The following is a 22,969-nucleotide window of genomic DNA, read 5'->3' on the forward strand; positions in this document are numbered from 1 at the left end:
CAAATTATCTATAGGCTTTGTTGTGGAGACTATTTTTTGGGTAGGAATAGTGGTGTCATTTGGTTCAAAAGTTGGAGTAGATGGTGTTGTGGTGGGAATTGGTTCGGCTGTGACATTGGTGGTGGGGTTTGGGGTGGGAATAAAGTCTTTTATCACCATTAGCTCCTTGCCTTTAGTTGACACTGGTTCTGCTTCCTCACTATACAGAGGTTCTGAGACTCCATGTTCGTAGTACACATGAATAACCCCATTGTTCTACTGAGCAAGGTAACACATCTCCAAGAGCTCCTTATCATCTGTTATAGCCCTTAGACCATTTTGCAAAGGCCTGTTAGACACCAGCCACCATATTTGAGTTACCTTGTCATAACAATATTCTTCTGGTAGTCTCGGACAAAAAAGATATCCAGTGTGTCTATATCAACTCCCGGCAACTCAGAAACCTCCCCACCGTTGTAATATATACTTCCATCAACCTCTGTGATAAATGACCCTCCATGGTGAAATATGATGGTAATCAAATGATCACCCATTTACAATTTTAAATTTTTTTTTGTTATATCAGACTCACTAACTTCAACCACATTACCAACTCCATAACTAAAACATAACACCCTGTTGTCAACTGTGAATGCAGTAAACCCTAGGACATAAAAAAACAAGTTTCCATGTTAACAAAAACCCCTAGTCAGTCTATAACTCTATTGGCCTAACCACTAAGAAACCTAGTTCTGATCAAACCCTAGCAAGTTACACAAAACACAAGTATGCATACCGACACATTACACTCGAAGAAAACATATTCACCCATTGAAAATATTAAATTAATAACAAATATAAAAAATAGAGCTTTACCACATATTTATCTCTTTTTTGCTTACCTGTTTAAGAGAAACCAACCTTCACAACTCTCTGTCTGATGCAGATGATGAAACTGATCTTCCAGAGCCTGGGTTCTCGACGGAAATTGCTCTGGTAATTGCAATTGCACCACGCCAGTGATCAGGGCAGGGGAAGATAATGCGTTAGTGTAACGTTGAGAGAGTGAGGTCTTCAGCATAAAATGACGTTGTTTTACGTTATTTTGGCGCCACACCAAATACTGCGTCGTTTGCGTTTTGACAGCGTGTTAGCAACGAGTCCAACTCATCTTTCTGGTTGTGCTAGGTGGACAAAATTCACCGGAAGGATGAGTTTAAGTCCCGGAGTGCAACTTCAGGGATAAATATAAGTAATTATTAACTTCAGAGATCACTATGAGGCTCGAGGGTAATTTCAGGGACTACTTTGAGGCTTAACTCACTTGTACCTCGTAAATACTAGGGTTAAGTATAATTTTGGTCCTTAAGGTATAGGTCGAAAATTTTTTTCATCCCTAATATTTTTTTGTATACAAAATTGTTCATAAGGTTTAAAACCAAGTTTTAAAATCGTTCTTTTTACTTAAATATTAAAATTTTAGATTAAATTACCCATAATAAAAAAATTATAAAATAAAAAAAGAGAGAAAGAGCGCGTTTCTGCTCATGCGTAGAGGAAGGGAAGAAGAAAAAAAGGGAAAAGAAAGAAGAAGAAGAAGAAGAAGAAGAAGAAGAAGAAGAAGAAGAAGAAGCTGTCCACGATTCACCTTTGCCTTCGCTTCCGCCGCCACCTCCGTACGATTTTGGTCCCTAAGATGAAGACGATTTTAAAACCAAGTTAAACTTTAGGGACAATTTTATAGGAAAAAAAAAGTTTGGGACAAAACTTTTCAACATATACCTTAAAGACCAAAATAGTACTTAACTCTAAGTACTATAACAAATAAAAATTTGTTTTTCTAAATAATAATAAACTACTATATATATATATATCATTATCATTATATTATCTTATAAAATATAGCATTTTAGTATTGTTCATACCCTGACCCAACACTAAGGCCCAGGACCAAATAAGATAAAAAGGCCCAATCCATAGATTGGGCTCCCCACGTAACCGACTTCCTCACAAGAGGTCGGATTAGACACAAGCTCCACCCTAAGGAAGTCGAGATCAAATATTAGCTAGCAGATAATACTCATTTAAATAAATAACTGCCCCTAAAATCTCTCAACCCACTTCCAGGAGCCATATCTCAACTTCCCTAAGATAAAGGGACGGTTATCCTCCTTAAAAGGTGGAACTACTCCAACGGTGGTTATTGGTTCACCACTATAAATACACTGAAAATCCTCAGGTATCTCTAAGTTCCAATATTCTCCAAACTTGCTTAGACCCTTGCTGACTTAGGCATCGGAGTGTCTTTGCAGGTACCACCCCCCATTCTCTCGCGTGCACACAAGTCGGACGAAGGATCCCATACGCGAATCTAGTCAAAGGGCTTCCTCCTTCAAACGATTGGGCCAACCCAACGAGTCCAACCTACTGATCTCCGGTTACCCATCGTAACATTGGCGGCGTTGCCTGGGACCCGAGAGATCAACCAGTAATGGCGGACAATTCACCCGAAGATGGCCACACAGCGTCCGATTCTGAGCAAGAGAATCTAGGCCTTGGGAACAATGACGCGGACATAATCACCCACTAAAGGGTGGGCAACCAGCATCGAGAAGGTACCTCTGGGTTGAAAGACCCAAAGGCAAACTCTTCTGAAGGGTGCGAATCAGGAAAAGAAGGACAATCCCATGCAACTGACTTCATGGGATTGTTTCACGGCCACCAAGGGCGCCTAGAGCAGCTGGAGCAGGAGTTAGAACGACAGTGAGAGGTAGAGAGGAACTTGAGAAATGAGATAAAGTGGCAAAAAGAGCTAGAAGAAAAGCTCTTGAGGCTGGAGTCCACTCTCAAAAGTCGAAACTCCTGTAGCGACCGAGAAGATTCCCCCTTGGAAGGAAAAGACCAATTCAGTGACGGGAAAAGGTTCCGAGGAACTTCAAAAGCTCTGATATGGACCTCTACGACGGGACCACGGATCCAAAACATCATTTAAGCAACTTTAAAAGTCGGATGTACCTGGCCGACGCTTCTGATGCTACTCGCTGCAAAGCTTTCCCGACCACCTTGACGAAAGCAGCGGTGAAGTGGTTTGACAGTCTTCCCCCAAGGTCAGTCACTAGCTTCGACGACCTCTCGCGAAAGTTCTTGATGCGATTCTCCATCCAGAAGGACAAAGTAAAGCACGCACCGAGCCTCCTGGGTGTAAAACAGGAGGTCGGGGAACCTTTAAGAGACTACATGGAAATGTTCAACAAAGCGTGCTTGGAGATTCAATACCTGCCCACAGAGATAGTAATTATGGGCCTGCACGAAATTGTGATCATCAATGGCGCCAACAACTAACCAGCAAGTGCACTGGGTCGTCCAAGTAATAAACCTTATGTGAGTAAGGGTCGATCCCACGGAGATTTTCGGCTTGAAGCAAGCTATGGTCATCTTGTAAATCTCAGTCAGGCAGATTCAAATGGTTATGAAGTTTAAGATAATTAAAATATGAATAAAACATAAAATAAGATAGAAATACTTATGTAATTCATTGGTGAGAATTTCAGATAAGCGTATGGAGATGCTTTGCTCCTTCTGAATCTTTGCTTTCCTATTGCCTTCATTCAATCATTCATACTCCTTTCCATGGCAAGCTGTATGTTGGGTATCACCGTTGTCAATCGCTACCTCCTGTCCTCTCAGTGAAAATGGTCCTAATGCGGTGTCACCGCACGGCTAATCATCTGTCGGTTCTCGATCATGTTGGAATAGGATCCATTGATCCTTTTGCGTCTGTCACTACGCCCAACACTCGCGAGTTTGAAGCTCATCACAATCATCCCTTTTCAGATCCTACTCAGAATACCACAGATAAGGTTTAGACTTTCCGGATCTTAGGAATGGCCGCCAATGATTCTAGCCTATACCACGAAGGTTCTAATCTTAGATTAGAAACCCAAGAGATATACATTCAAGCTTGTTTGCATGTAGAACGGAAGTAGTTGTCAGGCACGCGTTCATAGGTGAGAATGGTGATGAGTGTCACATAATCATCACATTCATCATGTTCTTAAGTGCGAATGAATATCTTGGAGAAGAAATAGGCTTGAGTTGAATAGAAAAACAATAGTACTTTGCATTAATTCATGAGGAACAGCAGAGCTCCACACCTTAATCTATGGTGTGTAGAAACTCCACCGTTGAAAATACAAAAGTAATGATAGTCCAGGCATGGCCGAATGGCCAGCCCCCATAAAGGTCTAAGATAGCATAAGACTAATCAAAGATGAAAAAGTGTGTAAAAGTATATAGCAAAATGTCCTATTTATAGAGAACTAGTAGCCTAGGGTTTATAGAAATAAGTAATTAATGCAGAAATCCACTTCCGGGCCCACTTGGTGTGTGCTTGAGCTGAGCATTGAAGCTTTCACATGTAGAGACTTTTCTTGGAGTTAAACGCTAGCTTTTGTGCCAGTTTGGGCGTTTAGCTCCAGCTTTTATGCTAGTTCTGGCGTTTTGACGCTAGAATTTTTATGCTGACTTGGAACGCCGGTTTGGGCCATCAAATCTCGAGTAAAGTATGGACTATTATATATTGCTGGAAAGCCCAGGATGTCTACTTTCCAACTCAATTAAGAGTGCACAATTGGGCTTCTATAGCTCCAGAAAATCCACTTCGAGTGCAGGGAGGTCAGAATCCAACAGCATCTGCAGTCCTTTTTCAGCCTCTGAATAAGATTTTTGCTCAAGTCCCTCAATTTCAGCCAGAAAATACCTGAAATCACAGAAAAACACACAAACTCATAGTAAAGTCTAGAAATGTGATTTTTATTTAAAAACTAATAAAAATATAATAAAAAGTAACTAAAACATACTAAAAATACACTAAAAACAATGCCAAAAAGCGTATAAATTATCCGCTCATCACAACACCAAACTTAAATTGTTGCTTGTCTCCAAGCAACTAAAAACAAAGTAGGATAAAAAGAAGAGAATATACAATGAATTCCAAAAATATCTATGAAGATCAGTCTTAATTAGATGAGCGGGGCTATTAGCTTTTTGCTTCTGAACAGTTTTGGCATCTCACTTTATCCTTTGAAGTTCAGAATGATTGGCATCTATAGGAACTCAGAATTCAGATAGTGTTATTGATTCTCCTAGTTCAGTATGTTGATTCTTGAACACAGGTACTTTATGAGTCTTGGCCGTGACCCTAAGCATTTTGTTTTTCAGTATTACCACCGGATACATAAATGCCACAGATACATAACTGGGTGAACCTTTTCAGATTGTGACTCAGCTTTGCTAGAGTCCCCAATTAGAGATGTCCAGAGCTCTTAAGCACACTCTTTTTTGCTTTGGACCACGACTTTAACCGCTCAGTCTCAAGCTTTTGGCTTGACACCTTTACGCCACAAGCACATGGTTAGGGACAGCTTGGTTTAGCCGCTTAGGCCAGGATTTTATTCCTTTGGGCCCTCCTATCCACTGATGCTCAAATTCTTGGATCCTTTTTATTTTACCCTTGCCTTTTGGTTTAAAGGATTATTGGCTTTTTCTGCTTGCTTTTTCTTTTTCTTTCTTTTTCTTAATTTTTTTTTCTTTTTTTTCGCCATTTTTTTTCGCAAGCTTTTCATTGCTTTTTCTTACTTCAAGAATCAATTTTATGATTTTTCAGATCATCAAATAACATTTCTCCTTTTTCATCATTCTTTCAAGAGCCAACAATTTTAACATTCATAAACAACAAATTCAAAAATATGCACTGTTCAAGCATTCATTCAGAAAACAAAAAAGTATTGCCACCACATCAAAATAATTAAACTATTTTAAAATTTGAAATTCATGTACTTCTTTTTCTTTTTCAGAAAATATTTTTCATCTAAGAAAGGTGATGGATTCATAGGAAATTCATAACTTTAAGGCATAGACACTAAGACACTAATGATCATGTAATAAAGACACAAATATAGATAAACATAAAGCATAAAAATTCGAAAAAAATAGAAAAATAAGAACAAGGAAATTAAAGAACGGGTCCACCTTAGTGATGGCAGCTTGTTCTTCCTCTTGAAGATCTTATGGAGTGCTTGAGCTCCTCAATGTCTCTTCCTTGCCTTTGTTGCTCCTCCCTCATGACTCTTTGGTCTTCTCTAATTTTATAGAGGATGATGGAATGCTCTTGGTGCTCCACCCTTAGTTATCCCATATTGGAACTTAATTCTCCTAGGGAGGTGTTGATTTGCTTCCAATAGTTTTGTGGAAGAAAATGCATCCCTTGAAGCATCTCGGGAATCTCATGATGAGGAATTTCCTCATGCTCTTGGTGAGGTTCATGAGTGGGCTCTCTTGTTTGCTCCATCCTTTTCTTAGTGATGGGCTTGTCCTCATCAATGAGGATGTCTTCCTCTATGTCAATTCCAGCTGAATTGCAGAGGTGACAAATGAGATGAGGGAAGGCTAACCTTGCTAAAGTAGAGGACTTGTCCGCCACCTTGTAGAGTTCTAGGGATATAAGCTCATGAACTTCTACTTCCTCTCCAATCATGATGCTATGGATCATGATAGCCCGGTCTATAGTAACTTCAAACCGGTTGCTAGTGGGTATGATTGAGCGTTGGATGAACTCCAACCATCCTCTAGCCACGGGCTTGAGGTCATGCCTTCTTAGTTAAACCAGCTTCCCTCTTGAATCTCTCTTCCATTGAGCGCCCTCTTCATAAATGTCTATGAGGACTTGGTCCAACCTTTGATCAAAGTTGACCCTTCTAGTGTAGGGGCGTGCATCTCCTTGCATCATGGGCAAGTTGAATGCCAACCTTACATTTTCCGGACTAAAATCTAAGCATTTTCCCCGGACCATTGTAAGCCAATTCTGAGGGTCCGGGTTCACACTTTGATCATGGTTCTTGGTGATCCATGCATTGGCATAGAACTCTTGAACCATTAAGATCCCGACTTGTTGAATAGGGTTGGTGAGAATTTTCCAACCTCTTCTTCAAATCTCATGTCGCATCTCTGGATATTCACCCTTTTTGAGCTTGAAGGGGACCTCGGGGATCACCTTCTTTTTTGCCACAACTTCATAGAAGTGGTCTTGATGCACCCTTGAGATGAATCTCTCCATCTTCCATGACTCGGATGTGGAAGCTTTTGCCTTCCCTTTCCTCTTTCTAGAGGTTTCTCCGGCCTTTGGTGCCATAAATGGTTATGGAAAAACAAAAAACAACGCTTTTACCACACCAAACTTAGAAGGTTTGCTCGTCCTCGAGCAAAAGAAAAAAGAAAAGAGTAGAAGAAGAGGAAATAGAGGAGATTGAGGGGGTTTAGTGATTCGGCCAAGGGGGGTAAGTAGTGTGTATGATGTGTGAAAATGAAGGAGTGAAGATTGGTTTATATAGGGGTGGAGAGAGGAGTAGGGTTCGGCCATGTATGGGTGGGTTTGGGAGGAAAAGTGGTTTGAATTTGAATGGTGAGGTAGGTGGAGTTTAATGATGGATGGATGTGGATTGGTGAAGAGATTATGGAGAAGAGGGTAGGATTTGATAGGTGAGGGGTTTTTGGGGAAGAGGTATTGAGGTGATTGGTGAAGGGTATTTGGGGAAGGGTGTTATGGGAAGGTGTGAAGAAGAGAGAGAGAGAGGAGGTAGGTGGGGATCCTGTGGGGTCCACAGATCTTGAGGTGTCAAGGATTTCTCATCCCTGCACCATGTTGGCGTGTAAACGCCCCCTTGATTGCCAATCCTGGTGTTAAACGCTAGGTTGCTGCCCATTTCTGGCATTTAACGCCAGCTTTTCTCCCCTTTCTGGTGTTTAAACGCCAGCTCTGTGCCCATTTCTAGCGTTAAACGCCAGTCTGGTGCCCATTTCTGGTGTTAAACACCCAAAATGGTGCCAGGCTGGGCGTTTAACGCCCATTCTGCTACCCTTACTGGCGTTTAAATGCCAGTAAGCTTCTCTTCCAGGGTGTGCTGCTTTTAATACTGTTTTTGTTCTGTTTTTATTTTTTCAGTTGTTTTTGTGACTTCACATGATCATCAACCTACATAAAACATAAAATAACAATGGAAAATAAATAGATATAATATAATTGGGTTGCCTCCCAACAAACACTTCTTTAATATCAATAGCTTGACAGTGGGCTCTCATGGAGCCTCACAGATACTCAGAGCATGATGATGGCCTCCCAACACCAAACTTAGAGTTTGAATGTGGGGGCTCTATTTGACTCTACATTGAGAGAAGCTTTTCATGCTTCTTCTCCATATGTGCAGAGGGAGATCCTTGAGCCTTAAACACAAGGCAGGACTCATTCACTTGAATGACCAGCTCTCCTCTATCAACATCAATCACAGCTTTTGCTGTGGCCAGGAAGGGTCTGCCATGGTTGATGGATTCATCCATACACTTCCCAGTGTCTAGGATTATGAAATCAGCAGGGATGTAGTGGCCTTCAACCTTTACCAAGACATCCTCTACAAGTCCATAAGCTTCTTTCCTTGAATTGTCTGCCATCTCTAGTGAGATTCTTACAGCTTATACCTCAAGGATCCCTAGCTTCTCCATTACAGAGAGTGGCATGAGGTTTATACTTGACCCTAGGTCACATAGAGCCTTCTCAAAGGTCATGGTGCCTATGGTACAAGATATTGAGAACTTTTCAGGATCCTGTCTCTTCTGAAGTAATCTCTGCCTGGTCAAGTCATCCAGTTCTTTGGTGAGCAAGGGGGTTCATCCTCCCAAGTCTCATTACCAAATAACTTGGTATTTAGCTTCATGATTGCTCCAAGGTACTTGGCAACTTGATCTTCAGTAACATCTTCATCCTCTTTAGAGGAAGAATACTCATCAGAGCTCATGAATGGCAGAAGTAAGTTTAATGGAATCCCTAGGGTCTCTGTATGAGCCTCAGATTCTCATGGTTTCTCATTAGGGAACTCCTTGGAGGCCAGTGGACGTCCATTGAGGTCTTCCTTAGTGGAAATCACTGCCTTTCCCTCCTCTATGCATTCGGCCATGTGGGACATGTTTATGGCCTTGCATTCTCTCTTTGGGTTCTCTTCTGTATTGCTTGGGAGAGTACTAGGAGGGAGTTCAGTAATTCTCTTACTCAGCTGACCCACTTGTGCCTCTAAATTTCTAATGGAGGACCTTGTTTCAGTCATGAAACTTTGAGTGGTTTTAATTGGATCAGAGACTATGGTTGCTAAGTCAGAGTGGCTCTGCTTAGAATTTTCTGTCTGTTGCTGAGAAGATAATGGAAAATGCTTGCTATTGATAAACTTATTTCTTCCACCATTACTGTTGTTGAAGCCTTGTTGAGGCCTCTGTTGGTCCTTCCATGAGAGATTTGGATGATTTCCCTATGAAAGATTATAGGTATTTCCATAGGGTTCTCCCATGTAATTCTCCTCTTCCATTGCTGGGTTCTCAGGATCATAAGCTTCTTCTTCAGACGAAGCTTCTTTGGTACTGCCTGTTGCTGCTTGCATTCCAGACAGACTATGAGAAATCATATTGACTTGTTGAGTCAATATTTTGTTCTGAGCCAATATGGCATTCAAAGTATCAATCTCAAGAACTCCTTTCTTCTGATTTGTCCCATTATTCACAGGATTCCTTTCAAAAGTGTACATGAATTGGTTATTTGTAACCATTTCAATGAGTTCCTGAGCTTCTGCAGGTGTCTTCTTCAGATGAAGAGATCCTCCAGCAGAGCTGTCCAATGACATCTTGGACAGTTCAGACAGACCATCATAGAAGATACCTATGATGCTCCATTCTGTAAGCATGTCAGAAGGACACCTTCTGATTAATTGCTTGTATCTTTCCCAAGCTTCATAGAGGGATTCACCTTCCTTCTGTCTGAAGGTCTGGACTTCCACTCTAAGTTTACTCAATTTTTGAGGTGGAAAGAATTTGGCCAGAAAAGCACTGACCAACTTTTCCCAAGAGTTCAGGCTTTCCTTAGGTTGTGAATCCAACCATATTCTAGCTCTGTCTCTTACAGCAAAGGGAAAAAGCATAAGCCTGTAGACCTCGGGATCAACCCCATTGGTCTTGACAGTGTCATAGATTTGCAAGAATTCAGCCAAGAACTGATGAGGATCTTCCAATGGAAGTCCATGAAACTTGCAATTTTGTTGCATCAGAGAAACTAATTGAGGCTTAAACTCAAATTTGTTTGCTCCAATGGCAGGGATAGAGATGCTTCTCCCATAGAAGTCGGGAGTAGGTGCAGTAAAGTCACCAAGCACCTTCCTTGCATTGTTGGCATTGTTGTTGTTTTCGGCTGCCATGTCTTCTTCTTGTTTGAAAATTTCTGTTAGGTCCTCTACAGAGAGTTGTGCTTTAGCTTCGCTTTCTCTTCAAGGTCCTTTCAGGTTCAGGATCAGCTTCAACAAGAATGCCTTTGTCCTTGCTCCTGCTCATATGAAAGAGAGGAAAATAAAGTATGGAATCCTCTATGTCATAGTATAGAGATTCCTTGAGGTATCAGAGGAAAAGAAGAATAGAAGGAGAAGGTAGAGATGAGAATTCGAACTTATAGAGAGAGAGTCTGAATTGCTGATAGTGGAGCAGTGTTAGTCCTTAAATAGAAGGATGTGAGAAGAGGGGAAGAATTTTCTAAATTAAATTTAAAATGATTTTGAAATAATTAAAAGAAATTTTGAAAAAAAATTGATTGATGATTTTCGAAAATTAAAATTGAGAAAGTAGTTAAGTGATTTTGAAAAAGATTTTGAAATCAGAAATAAAAAAAGATATGATTGAAAATTATTTTGAAAAAGATGTGATTGAGAAGATATGATTGAAAATCAATTTTAAAAAAGAAATTTATAAAATTAAAGTTGATTACTTGACTAATAAGAAATTAAAAGACATGATTCTAGAATTTAAAATTTGATCCTTTCTTAATAGGCAAGTAACAACTTGAAAATTTTGAATTAAATCATTAATTGTAGCAAGGATTTTCAAAAATAGTAAAAAAAATAAAAAATGGAAAGAAATTGATTTTGAAAAGATATGATTGAAACGATATGATTTGAAAAAGATTTGATTTTGAAAAATTATGAAAATTTGAAAAAGATTTGAATTAAAAACAAAATTTTCCCTCTTGTGCCATCCTGGCGTTAAACGCCCAGAATGGTATCCATTCTGGCGTTTAACGCCCAAAATACTACCTTTTTGGGCGTTTAACGCCCAGCCGGCTACCCTGGCTGGCGTTTAAACGCCAGTTTTCCTTCTTCACTGGGCGTTTTGAACGCCCAGCTTTTTCTGTGTAATTCTTCTGCTGCATGTTCTGAATCTTCAATTCTCTGTATTATTGACTTGAAAAGACACAATTTTGAAATTTTTTTTTGAATTTTTAGAGAATAACAACAAAATGAAACTAAATTATGCAAAACTAAGATCAAATAAACAATGCATGCAAGACACCAAACTTAAAAATTTTCATATTAGAGACACTAACAAATTGAAAATGTATATGAAAAACAACAAAACACACAAAACAAGAGAATTTAAAGATCAGACCCAATAAAATCATCAAGAACAACTTGAAGATCAATGAAGAACAGAATGCATGTAATTTTCAAAAATTAGGAGAATGCAATTGACACCAAACTTAAAATTAGACACTAGACTCAAACAAGAAACATAAATTATTTTTGGTTTTTATGATTTTATAAATTTTTTTGTAATTTTTTTCGAAAATTATTTTGAAAAAGAAAAATAGGATTTCAGAAATTTTTAATAAGAATTCCAAGAATCATGCAATGTTAGTCTAAAGCTTCAATCTAAAAAGATTAGACATGGCTAGCCAAGTTTCAGCAAGACATTACATACAACAGCCAAATTGATGGGAATCAACTAGCTCCTGTGATGATAAAAGCATCATCTGAAACTCTAGAATCCATTCTTAAAAACTCTAAAAATAAAAATAAAATTACCTAATCTGAGCAACGAGATGAACCGTCAGTTGTCCAAACTCAAACAATCCCCGGCAACGGCGCCAAAAACTTGGTGCACGAAATTGTGATCATCAATGGCGCCAACAACTTGGTATGCACAATTGTAATCTCAACTCTTTGTCACAACTCCGCACAACTAACCAGCAAGTGCACTGGGTCGTCCAAGTAATAAACCTTACGTGAGTAAGGGTCGATCCCACGGAGATTGTCAGCTTGAAGCAAGCTATGGTCATCTTGTAAATCTCAATCAGGCAGATTCAAATGGTTATGAAGTTTAAGATAATTAAAATATGAATAAAACATAAAATAAGATAGAAATACTTATGTTTTGACGCCAAAATTTTTATGCTGACTTGGAATGCCAGTTGGGCCATCAAATTTTGGGCAAAGTATAGACTATTATATATTGCTGGAAAGCCCAGGATGTCTACTTTTCAACGCAATTGAGAGCGTGCCAATTGGGCTTCTGTAGCTCCAGAAAAAATCCACTTCGAGTGCAGGGAGGTCAGAATCCAACAGCATCTGCAGTCCTTTTTCAGCCTCTGAATAAGATTTTTGCTCAAGTCCCTCAATTTCAGCTAGAAAATACCTGAAATCACGGAAAAACACACAAACTCATAGTAAAGTCCAGAAATGTGATTTTTATTTAAAAACTAATAAAAATATAATAAAAGGTAACTAAGACATACTAAAAACACACTAAAAACAATGCCAAAAAGCGTATAAATTATCCGCTCATCAGACCTCCTTGAGCGATATACAAGAAAGAGCTGAGAAGACATCAACATGGAGGAAAATGCCAGACTTCGAGAGCCGAACTGGCGACCTGGGCACTCTCACTTATCGAAAGAGAAAGAAAGAGAGCCCAAGAAAAAAAGGAAGTCGGCCCTGAAAGGCCTAGGAGATATCACTCTTATACTCCTCTAAGAGTTTCCCTAGTCGATGTATACAGGGAAATTTGCCATATTGAAAGGCTACCACCCCCTAGACCAATCAAAAATAAAAGGGGGGGGGGGGGTCGTGGTGATTACTGTGAGTACCATAAGATGTATGGTCACTCAACGAATGACTGTTACGACCTTAAAAATATGATAGAAAAGCTGGCCAGGGAAGGTCGGCTTGATATATATCTCATGGAAAGGTCGGACAATTATGGAAAAAGAAAGCGAGATGACGAAGACCAAAGGGATCCACCACCACAGACCCCGGAAAGACATATACATATGATCTCAGGGGAATTCGGGGGAGGTGGACTCCCAAAGTCATCTCGCAAGAGACACTTGAAGGAAGTCTACCAGGTTGGGAGCGAGGCCTCCGACCTGCCAACTATCTCATTCACCAAGGAAGATGGGCAAGGGATCATCCCTGGACATGATGATCCAGTGGTGATAACCATGATCCTTGCCAACGCCCATCTCTACAGAACCCTGATAGATCAGGAGAGTTCAGCCGACATCCTTTTCAAACCAGCGTCCGATAAGCTGAGGTTGGATGAAAATGAGTTAAGGGCTTATCCTGACACCCTGTATGGACTAGGGGATACACCAATAAAACCACTAGGATTCGTACCCCTCTATACAACTTTTGAAAAAGGGGGAAAATCCAAAACTCTGAGCATCGACTTCATAGTCGTCAACGTGGGATCAACCTACAATGCCTTAATCAGTAGAACTACTCTAAATTGGCTCGGAGCAGTGGTGTCCACCCCTCATCTTTGTATGAAATTCCCAGCACCAGAGGGAATAGCAACCATCTGGAGAGACCAGAAATTGGCAAGGAAGTTCTACAATAAAAGCCTGAACCTGAGAGGAAAAGGCAAGGAAGTTCACACCATAGAGCTCGGCGGAGTCAAAGCTAAAGAAGAGCTGTGGCCGCAACTAGGGGGAAAAACTGAAGAAGTACAGGTTGGAAAAGAGGAAGAAAAAAAAATACCAATATAGGGGCCAGCCTAGGGAAAGACCTGAAACACAGGCTGATAAAGCTTCTACAAGAGAATTCTGACCTCTTCGCCTGGAAAGCTTCCGACATGCCAGGGATAGATCCCGAACTCATGTCCCTCAAGCTTTTAGTATACCCCGGATTGCGACCTGTACAGCAGCGAAGACGGAAGCTTAGACCAGAATGAGCTCAAGTGGTGGAAGAGCAAGTACAAGCCCTCTTAGAAGCCGGCTTCATCAAAGAAGTCAAATATCCGGCGTGGCTGGCAAATGTGTGGTGCTAGTCAAAAAACAAAACGGCAAGTGGAGGATGTGCATCGATTACACCAACCTGAACAAGGCGTGTCCTAAAGACCCATATCCACTTCCCAGTATTAATACCCTAGTAGACTCTAGCTCAGGGTACCAGTACTTGTCGTTTATGGATGCATACTCAGGATATAATCAAATCCCGATGTACAAGTCGGACCAGGAAAAAACATCATTCATCACGCCTAGGGCAAGCGATTGCTATATGGTCATGCCTTTTGGGTTAAAAAATGCTGGAGCCACATACCAAAGGCTGATGAATAAGGTATTTACTCCTCACCTTGGGAATTTAATAGAAGTCTACGTGGACGACATGCTGGTAAAAACCAAGGAGGAGACCGACCTCTTGACAGATCTCTCGCAAGTCTTCAACACCATAAGGTTGCATGAGATGAGGTTGAATCCCGCAAAGTGCACCTTCGCGGTAGAGGCTGGAAAATTTCTGGGATTTATGCTGATACAAAGGGGGATTGAAGTAAACCCTGACAAGTGCAAAGCAATCCTAGAAATGAAAAACCTGACTTGCCTAAGGGAGGTCCAACAGTTGAATGGCCGACTTGCTGCTCTCTCCAGGTTCTTGGTAGGATCAGCACTAAGATCCCTACCACTCTTCTCTCTACTAAGGAAAAGATGCCAGTTCGGATGGACTCTTGAGTGCAAAGAAGCATTCTAGGAGTTCAAAAGGTTCTTAAGCCAACCTCCAATTTTGACTCGACCTATAGTCGGGGAAGAACTCATCCTATATTTATCCGTAGCAGACAAAGCTGTAGCATCAGCTCTAATACGGGAAGACGAGGTCGGAGAGCATCCTGTATACTTCACCAGTAAAGTTCTACAAGGCTCTGAACTGAGGTATCAAAAACTGGAGAAGTTCGCATACTCCTTAGTGGTAGCCTCACGAAGGTTACGGTCTTATTTTCAAGCCCATACAGTCAGGGTACAAACAAACCAGCCCACGAAGCAAATCCTTCAGAAGACGGACATTGTGGGCAGAATGGTTCAATTGGCAATAGAGCTCTCCGAGTTCGACCTGAAATATGAAACTCAGACGGCAATCAAAGCCCAATGCCTCACCGACTTTGTAGCAGAATATGCAGGAGATCAAGAGGAAGAATCCGCTACATGGGAGCTATATGTGGACGGATCCTCAAACAAAATAGAAAGCGGTACATGCATAATACTGGTCAACAAAGGGGGAACGCAAATAGATGTCTCCCTCAAATTTGAATTCCCAGCTTCCAACAATCAGGCAGAATATGAAGCCTTGATTGCAGGATTAAAGCTGGTAGAAGAAGTTGGTGCAGCAAAAGTAGTGATATTCAGTGACTCTCAGGTGGTGACCTCCCAAATAAATAGAGAGTATCAGGCTAAAGACCCCAATATGAAGAGATACTTGGACAAAACTTTGGAGCATCTTAGGCACTTCACAGAAACCGAGGTCAAGCATATAACTCAGGATCTCAACAGTAGAGTAGACGCCCTCTCCAAGCTAGCAAGTACCAAGCCAGGGGGAATAATAGAAGCCTGATCCAAGAAACTCTCCAAGAGCCCTCTGTAGCAAAAACAGAGGCCAAAAAAGATGTCCTTGAAGTCTCTGGATTAGACCTCGGATGGATGAACCCTCTAATCGAATTCCTAAAATTCGACATCCTACCAAAGGAGGAAAAAGAGGCCAAGAAAATCCGGAGGGAAGCACAAAACTACACTTTGGTGAAAAATATTCTCTATAAAAGGGGAATATCAACACCATTATTAAAGTGCGTCCCAACCTCAAAGACAATAGAAGTCTTAGAAGAGGTCCACAATGGTATCTGTGGAAACCATCTCAGAGCAAGATCGCTAACCAGAAAAGTCATCCGAGCTGGGTTCTATTGGCCGACCTTGCAAAAGAATGCCACAGAATTCGTGAAGAAGTGCCAGCCATGCCAAATGCATGCAAACTTCCACGTCGCTCCCCCTGTGGAGCTCATTAGTATAACTTCTCCATGGCCTTTCGCAAAATGGGGATTGGACTTGTTAGGACCATTTCCCCAGGCGCCTGGACAAGTAAAATATCTAATAGTGGGGGTGGACTACTTCACGAAGTGGATCGAGGCAAAACCATTGGCCACCATCACCGCACAGAGAAGTCAGAAGTTTCTCTACAAAAACATTATCACAAGGTATGGAGTACCTCACTCTATTACCACTGATAATGGCACTTAGTTTACCAACTCAACCTTCAGAAACCTAGTAGCCAGTATAAAAATCAAGCATCAGTTTACCTCGGTAGAACATCCACAAGCAAATGGACAAGTCAAAGCAGCCAACAAAGTCATACTGGCAGGGTTGAAGAAAAGGTTGCAAGATGCAAAGGGAGCCTGGACTGAAGAACTTCCACAAGTACTATGGGCTTATCGGACTACACCTCAGTTTGCCATAGGGGAAACACCCTTCCGACTTGATTATAGAGTAGAAGCCATGATATCAGTTGAAATCAATGAGCAAAGTCCAAGGGTGAGCTTCTACGATGAGGTGGGAAACATATAGGGGCATAAAGAAGAATTTGAGCTACTCCTTGAGGTCCGAGAACAAGCCCACATAAGAGAGGCATCGTTGAAATAGAGGATGACAAATAGATATAATAAAAAGGTCATCCGAAGAAGTTTCACCCCAGACGACCTGATTTTGATTAGAAGCGACATTGGAGTCAACAAATCTGGGGATGGAAAGCTCGCCGCCAATTGGAAAAGACCATACAAAATTAGTGAAATCTTAGGAAAAGGCTACTATAAGGTGACCGACTTAAACGGCACCGAGCTACCTAGGTCATGGCATGCTTGTAATATGAAAAGGTACTATTGTTAAGAGCAAACTCCACTCCCTGATGTACTCTTTTCCCAACTTCATGGTTTTTTCCCCAAGAAAGGATTTTTCTGAAGGGGGATTTTTAACGAGGCATCAAAGTGGGGCTAAGGGGCAACAAATTATTAAAACCCTCAGTAGCAAAAAGTACCTTTGCAAATAAATAAAGATCTTTTTCTCATATCTCTTTATAAATTCCTTTTTTCGTTATTCTCACTCTTCCTATGAAACGGGCCGACTTAAGCTCGACAAAATGTGAAAATCCCTTGAACCGACCTAGATGGTCGTCAGGATAAAATGACGAGGTACAAGTCAGTGTAAAGAGGTTATAAAAGTAGATCATGAAAAAACTCAGAAAATTAGCCGACTTACAAGTCGAAAAAACCGAGAAAAAAAAGGAAATGCATCGCAAAAATAACCTAAGTTACAGAAACTCAATAAAACAAAAATTAAGTACGACGAATGCCAAAAAGAGATAAGAAAATCTATCAAAAATCAAAGGCAGAGGCTGTCCCAAGTCTTTGAGCAAATTCAAAATAGCTTAGACAAAAGACAGCCAGCCAAGATAAAAGATTTTCAAAAAAGCAAGAAAGATCAAAAGGGTTTTCCAAAAAACCTGAACAGAAAGCATGCACGCAAAGATATCCTAAAACCCTTATCCAAAAAAGGGTATTTTTAAATATTTTGTTTACGGCCATAAAGGGCTAGGAAATGTTAAGTACCAACCACCACAATGAAACAAATATAAAATTGTTTAAAAAATAGGGGACCCACAGGCCGGGTCCCCATATAGCCATAATCAGTTAAGAGGAAGGAAGATCACCACCGCCAGGACAAGGGCCATCACCACCAGGAAGATCCACAGGGCGAGAAGCCGGAGCAGCACCAGGGAAGGACAGAGCAGGTTGATCAAGACCCTGAGAAGGAACCCCTGAAAAACTCGGAACATCCTCTGGTCATGGAGGATATTCTATTATTCTCTGTCCCCGAGTTTTCAGGTCAGAATCCATCTCAGGTCGGGGAGGATAAACAATGGCCCCATCAACCACGATCTTGTCGGGGTCCAGTGGAGAAAGATCCAGGTCGGGAGCAATAACCCCGACCTGTTCCTTGAAGATCCTCCATGCCTCCTCGGAACCTTCAGCTACAGAGTCCTCCAGCTCCTGGAAGACCTCCCGACATCCCGCCAACTCCTTCTTTAAGTCCAAATTCTCCCCAAAAAGCCTAATGTAGTTCTGCTCCGCCTTCTCCTTCAGACCCTCCGCCATGGCGCACTGGCCCATCAACCTCTTTTCCCTCTTCTGGAGACGATCCTTCTCCTTCTTCAACTCAGCGACCTCCTCCTTAAGCCTCTTCTCTTCTTCTTGATATAAGAAAATTCTCCCCTCTAGCTTCTCAACCTTTTGGGAAGAACCCAAAGAGCTGAGGGGTGTCTTTTTAAAAATATCAAGAAGTTTGGTGCATACTCCATCCGCACGGACGCTCCCCTGGACCAAAATGTTAAGATGGTTTCGAACGGAAGCATCATCCATACTTATTCGAGTTTGAGGATAGACATGATTCCGAACAAATTGAGGCCCATTAAATTTAGCCTCACCATCAAAAGAAGAGCCAGACTCTGAAGTCTTGCGCTTCTTTTTTTCTGGTTCAGGGAAAGATAGGGGCGGAGGAGAAGGAAGAGAAGAAGCAGAAGAGGATATCACAATAGGTCGGGAGGGGGTCCCCAAGTTGTGAGGAGGAGGAGGAGGAAGAGTGCCAGTAGTCCTGGCAGCACTCACTCTGGCAAAAGATCTCATCTTGGCATCTTGGACCCTCTGATAGGAGGAGCTGGAATTCTTCTTCACCATTTCTACAAAAACCATAAAGTAATAAAAGAATCAGCCTACAAGTCGGAGATAACAGCTCAAAAAGAAATCAAGTCGGAAGTAGTAAAATCAAGTCGGGAAACAATAGAAAAGCAACAATAAAGCTACCTAATTGAGTCTGTACAAAGGTCGGAGACCCCTGAAGAAACTTTTTTGTATCAAGATAAGGGGCTCTTCCCCAAACTTCTCGGAAGAACCCCACAATAGCCTCCTCTACCTCGTCCAAATCATCCATGTTATATTTCTCTGCAGGAGAGGCCTCTAACCAGTACACGGAAAAATGGGGAGAAGAATTTTCATCCAAGAAAAAGGGTGGTGACCCTCCACGGCTTGAACTTTAAAAAAGAAATTTTTGAAGTCATGAAAAGATTCATCAAAAAGAGTAAAAACTCTCTGACCTTGAATGGCCCGGAAAGATACCCACTGCTATTTATTATTTTGCCCACTGAAGGGCTTGATCATGTGAAAAAGAAAGAAGAAAATCTTCAAAGAAGTCGAAAAATCTAAGGCGCGGCTAATGAATTGGTAAATTTTCATGAAACCCCAAGAGTTGGGGTAAAGCTGAGTAGGGGCAACACGGCAATGAGATAAAACAGCTATCTCAAAGTCGGAAAAAGGAAGAAAAGCACCCAGGCGGGTATAAAGGCTATCATACATAAAAAAGAAATGGGGGTCTGTATCAGAAGCCCTCCCAAAATAGACTCGGTCTTCTGGACTTGGGGCAATCAATTCATATTTTGGCTCATCCTCATCAAAAGCACAGATCCTATGATGAGTACGTAGGTCAGTATGGTAGTCGGTATCTACCAGGGTGCTCTCCCCAAGAACGGTGCCATCCACCCACAGTGAAAGAGACTCTAAAGAAGACATCTTTTTCTAAAAGGGCCATGAATCCTACAAAGAAAAAAGGGAAAAGAATCAAAAACAGGGTCTCTAACGGGCCTAAAGTAAGTTTCTCAATCAAATAGAGTCACTAGGCCTACAGTCAATGCTCCTCTAAACGAAAAACATGCAAATAAAAGCATTTGTAAAAGAGGAGAACGCCCAGGAACTGACCTTTTGCTTGCGAAGAAGATAGATGCGATGAACAGCCAAAGCACTCGAAGAAGGAAGGAGTTTTTCTTTCGAACAGAGGGTGCAAGTGAGAAAGTTTTCAAAAACGAAACAGGGAAATAGAGGGAAAAGTATTTATAAACACGCTAGGGGCATAATAGTAAAATGATGAAATAATTTAAGAGATGCGCCGTTACCAATGTAACTGCTCCCCGCGTGTAAATGCTAAACCCCTGAGGAGACGCGACGGTTGAGGAATTTTGAATCACGTCGGTTCTTGAAAAATCACGTCAGTCCCTCACTAAGTCGGCTACAAGCCCGAGTTAAATACTTGAGCCCAACTCATAAATAAAAGGGCTTGGACTCTAGTAGGGGCACTGTTCATACCCTGGCCCAACACTAAGGCCTAGGACCAAATAAGATAAAAAGGCCCAATCCATAGATTGGGCTCCCCACGTAACCGACCTCCTCATAAGAGGTCGGATTAGACAGAAGCTCCACCCTAAGGAAGTCGGGATCGAGGATTAGCTGGCAGATAACACTCATTCAAATAAATAATTGCCCCTAAAATCTCTCAACCCACTTCCAGGAGCCATATCTCAACTTCCCTAAGATAAAGGGACGGTTATCCTCCTTAAAAGGTGGAACTACTCGAATGGTGGTTATCGGTTCACCACTATAAATACACTGACATCCCTTAGGTATCTCTAAGTTCCAATATTAACTAAACTTGCTTAGACCCTAGCTGACTTAGGCATCGGAGTGTCTTTGCAGGTACCACCCCCCGTTCTCTCGCGTGCACATAAGTCGGACGGAGGCTCCCAGACGCGAATCTAGTCAAAGGGATCCCTCCTTCAGACGATTGGGCCAACCCAACGAGTCCAACCCACTAATCTCCGGTTACCCATCGTAACAAGTATCAAATATATTGATATAATACATTCTGATCAGTATGGATACTTCTCTTTTTCTAATCACTTTTAAAAAAATATCTTCTATTTAATTAATGTAAATTAATATTTAATAATTATAATACTGTTAATTCACAACAAGAAAGTATCAGAATAGTGATCGATTTTAGCAACCGAAAAAACTGGTTGCTAACAGCGACCGATATAGAATTTCTAGAAACAAAAAAATATTGGTCGCTAAATCGATTGCTAAATTACATTCAGCGATCGATTTTAGTGACCAACAACATCGGTCACTACTAGCAACCGAATTAGCGACCGATAAGATTTTAATACAACCAGAATAAAGCTGATCACTAAAATCGGTCACTATTTTTCATTTAGCGACCGAATTAGCAACCAAAATAGAAAGTAATGTCTTTGGGACTGTTCGGTCACATAATCGGTCACTATTTTTTATTTTAGCGACTGATTTTGCAACTGATAGTGAAAGGGTGAACAAGTGTATGGTCGCTAATTCGGTTGCTAACGTACTGGTCGCTAAATTGGTTGCTAATAAGTTAGCGACTGATTTTAGTGACTAATAGAATCAGTCACTAATAGCCATCGAATTAGCGACCGATTAGTTTTATACAACTAGAATAAAAATGGTTGCTAAAATCGGTCGCTATTTTTTAATTTAGCGATCGAATTAGCAACCAAAACAAAGAAAGGAATGTTCTTGGGACTCTTAGTCACAAAATCGGTCGCTATTTTTTAATTTAGCGACCGATTTTGCAACCGATCAATAGGTAAATAGAATGAAACTTGGTTAGTTGCTAATTCAGTCGCTAAAGTTATGGTCACTGAATCTGTTGCTAATTTTTAAGTTAGCGACCGATTTTATAAACTAATCGATCACAAAATTGGTCGCTAATTTAAAAAAAATATTATCTTAGTTAACCTCACTAACCCTAACTCACCCACACTCTCCTCTTCTCCAATCAGATACCATTCTCATCTTCTCCGAGTGCCATTGTTGCCTTCTTCGCCGCCGTCTTCTGTGTCTCGCCGCCGTCTCCTGAGGTCCCATTAATGTCATCTTCTTCGGTCTCGGCACCGTCTTCTGAGGTCTCGTCACTGTCTTCTTCTGCAATCTCGGTGCCGTCTTTTGTCTTCTGATATCTCGGTGCCGTCTTCGTCGTCTTCAAACAGGTAACCTCCTAATCGTCATCTTCAAGCAGATAACCTCCTAATCACCGATTCTGATCCATTCTATTAGGTTTAGTTTTTTTCTCCTTGGTTAGGGGTTTTAGCGATGTGGTTCATTGAATTTTCTTGTTGATCCGTTGCTTTCTCTGCCTTGATTCTTTTTTTTTGTTTGATGGTTTATCAGTGACTAAGAAAAGGGGGTTGAATCTTAGCCCCTTTTTCACTTAGTAACTCTTGCTGTCCTTTAGAACACTTGAGGAGATATTTCTTGTTTTTGTCTCGTGCCTAGTCAAGAGACTTTTTCGATTTGTCTCGTGACCAGTCAGGAGATAATTTTTAGTTTTGCCTCCTATGCAGCAGAAACAGAAATAGAGTAGAAGAGAGAGAGAATCACACCAAGATATATCCTGGTTCAATTGCTAAGTGCAATGCAGCCTACATCCAGTCTCCATCACAACAATGATGGAATTTCACTATAATCATCTTTGATTACAAACAACAATTCTCCCTAGGAACTACCCTTCCTATCCGGGACAAGTCCAGAATCTAATCCCCAATCCTGAACTTGACTTGGTCACTGCCAAGCTTTCAACTGCTAAGTGCTAACCCAACTTGCAAGGAGATTCTCACAGAATCATGAAACACAACACAGATGTACAAAGGACTTCTAAGGACATCTATGGCTTTTTCTTTTAATTTTGTGCACTCTACCTTTTCCGCTCTGCGGCTTTTTCTTACAAACCTCACTGTTGGCCTTTTTCCATGAGACTCAAGACAGATAAAATTAAATAGAAAATTACAAAACAGAAAATATTGAAGGAGAAGAACTTCTGTTAGCTTAGGTAGCTATAGAAACACTGTGCTTTCACTCTTTTCCTTACTTCAAGCCCCGACTGTTCTCCCTTATTTATAGAAGGGGA

General features: G+C 41.0%; 1 non-coding gene across 1 annotated transcript; it reads left to right on the plus strand.

The window, feature by feature from the left end:
* Positions 1–9,752: 9,752 nt before the first annotated feature.
* LOC112768116 (small nucleolar RNA R71) lies at positions 9,753–9,860 on the plus strand. Its single transcript, XR_003185555.1, has one exon. It is a non-coding gene; the product is annotated as a small nucleolar RNA R71 (small nucleolar RNA).
* The last annotated feature ends 13,109 nt before the right edge of the window (positions 9,861–22,969 follow it).

This window comes from Arachis hypogaea, chromosome 17 (assembly GCF_003086295.3).
Source record: "Arachis hypogaea cultivar Tifrunner chromosome 17, arahy.Tifrunner.gnm2.J5K5, whole genome shotgun sequence".
NCBI lineage: Eukaryota > Viridiplantae > Streptophyta > Magnoliopsida > Fabales > Fabaceae > Arachis > Arachis hypogaea.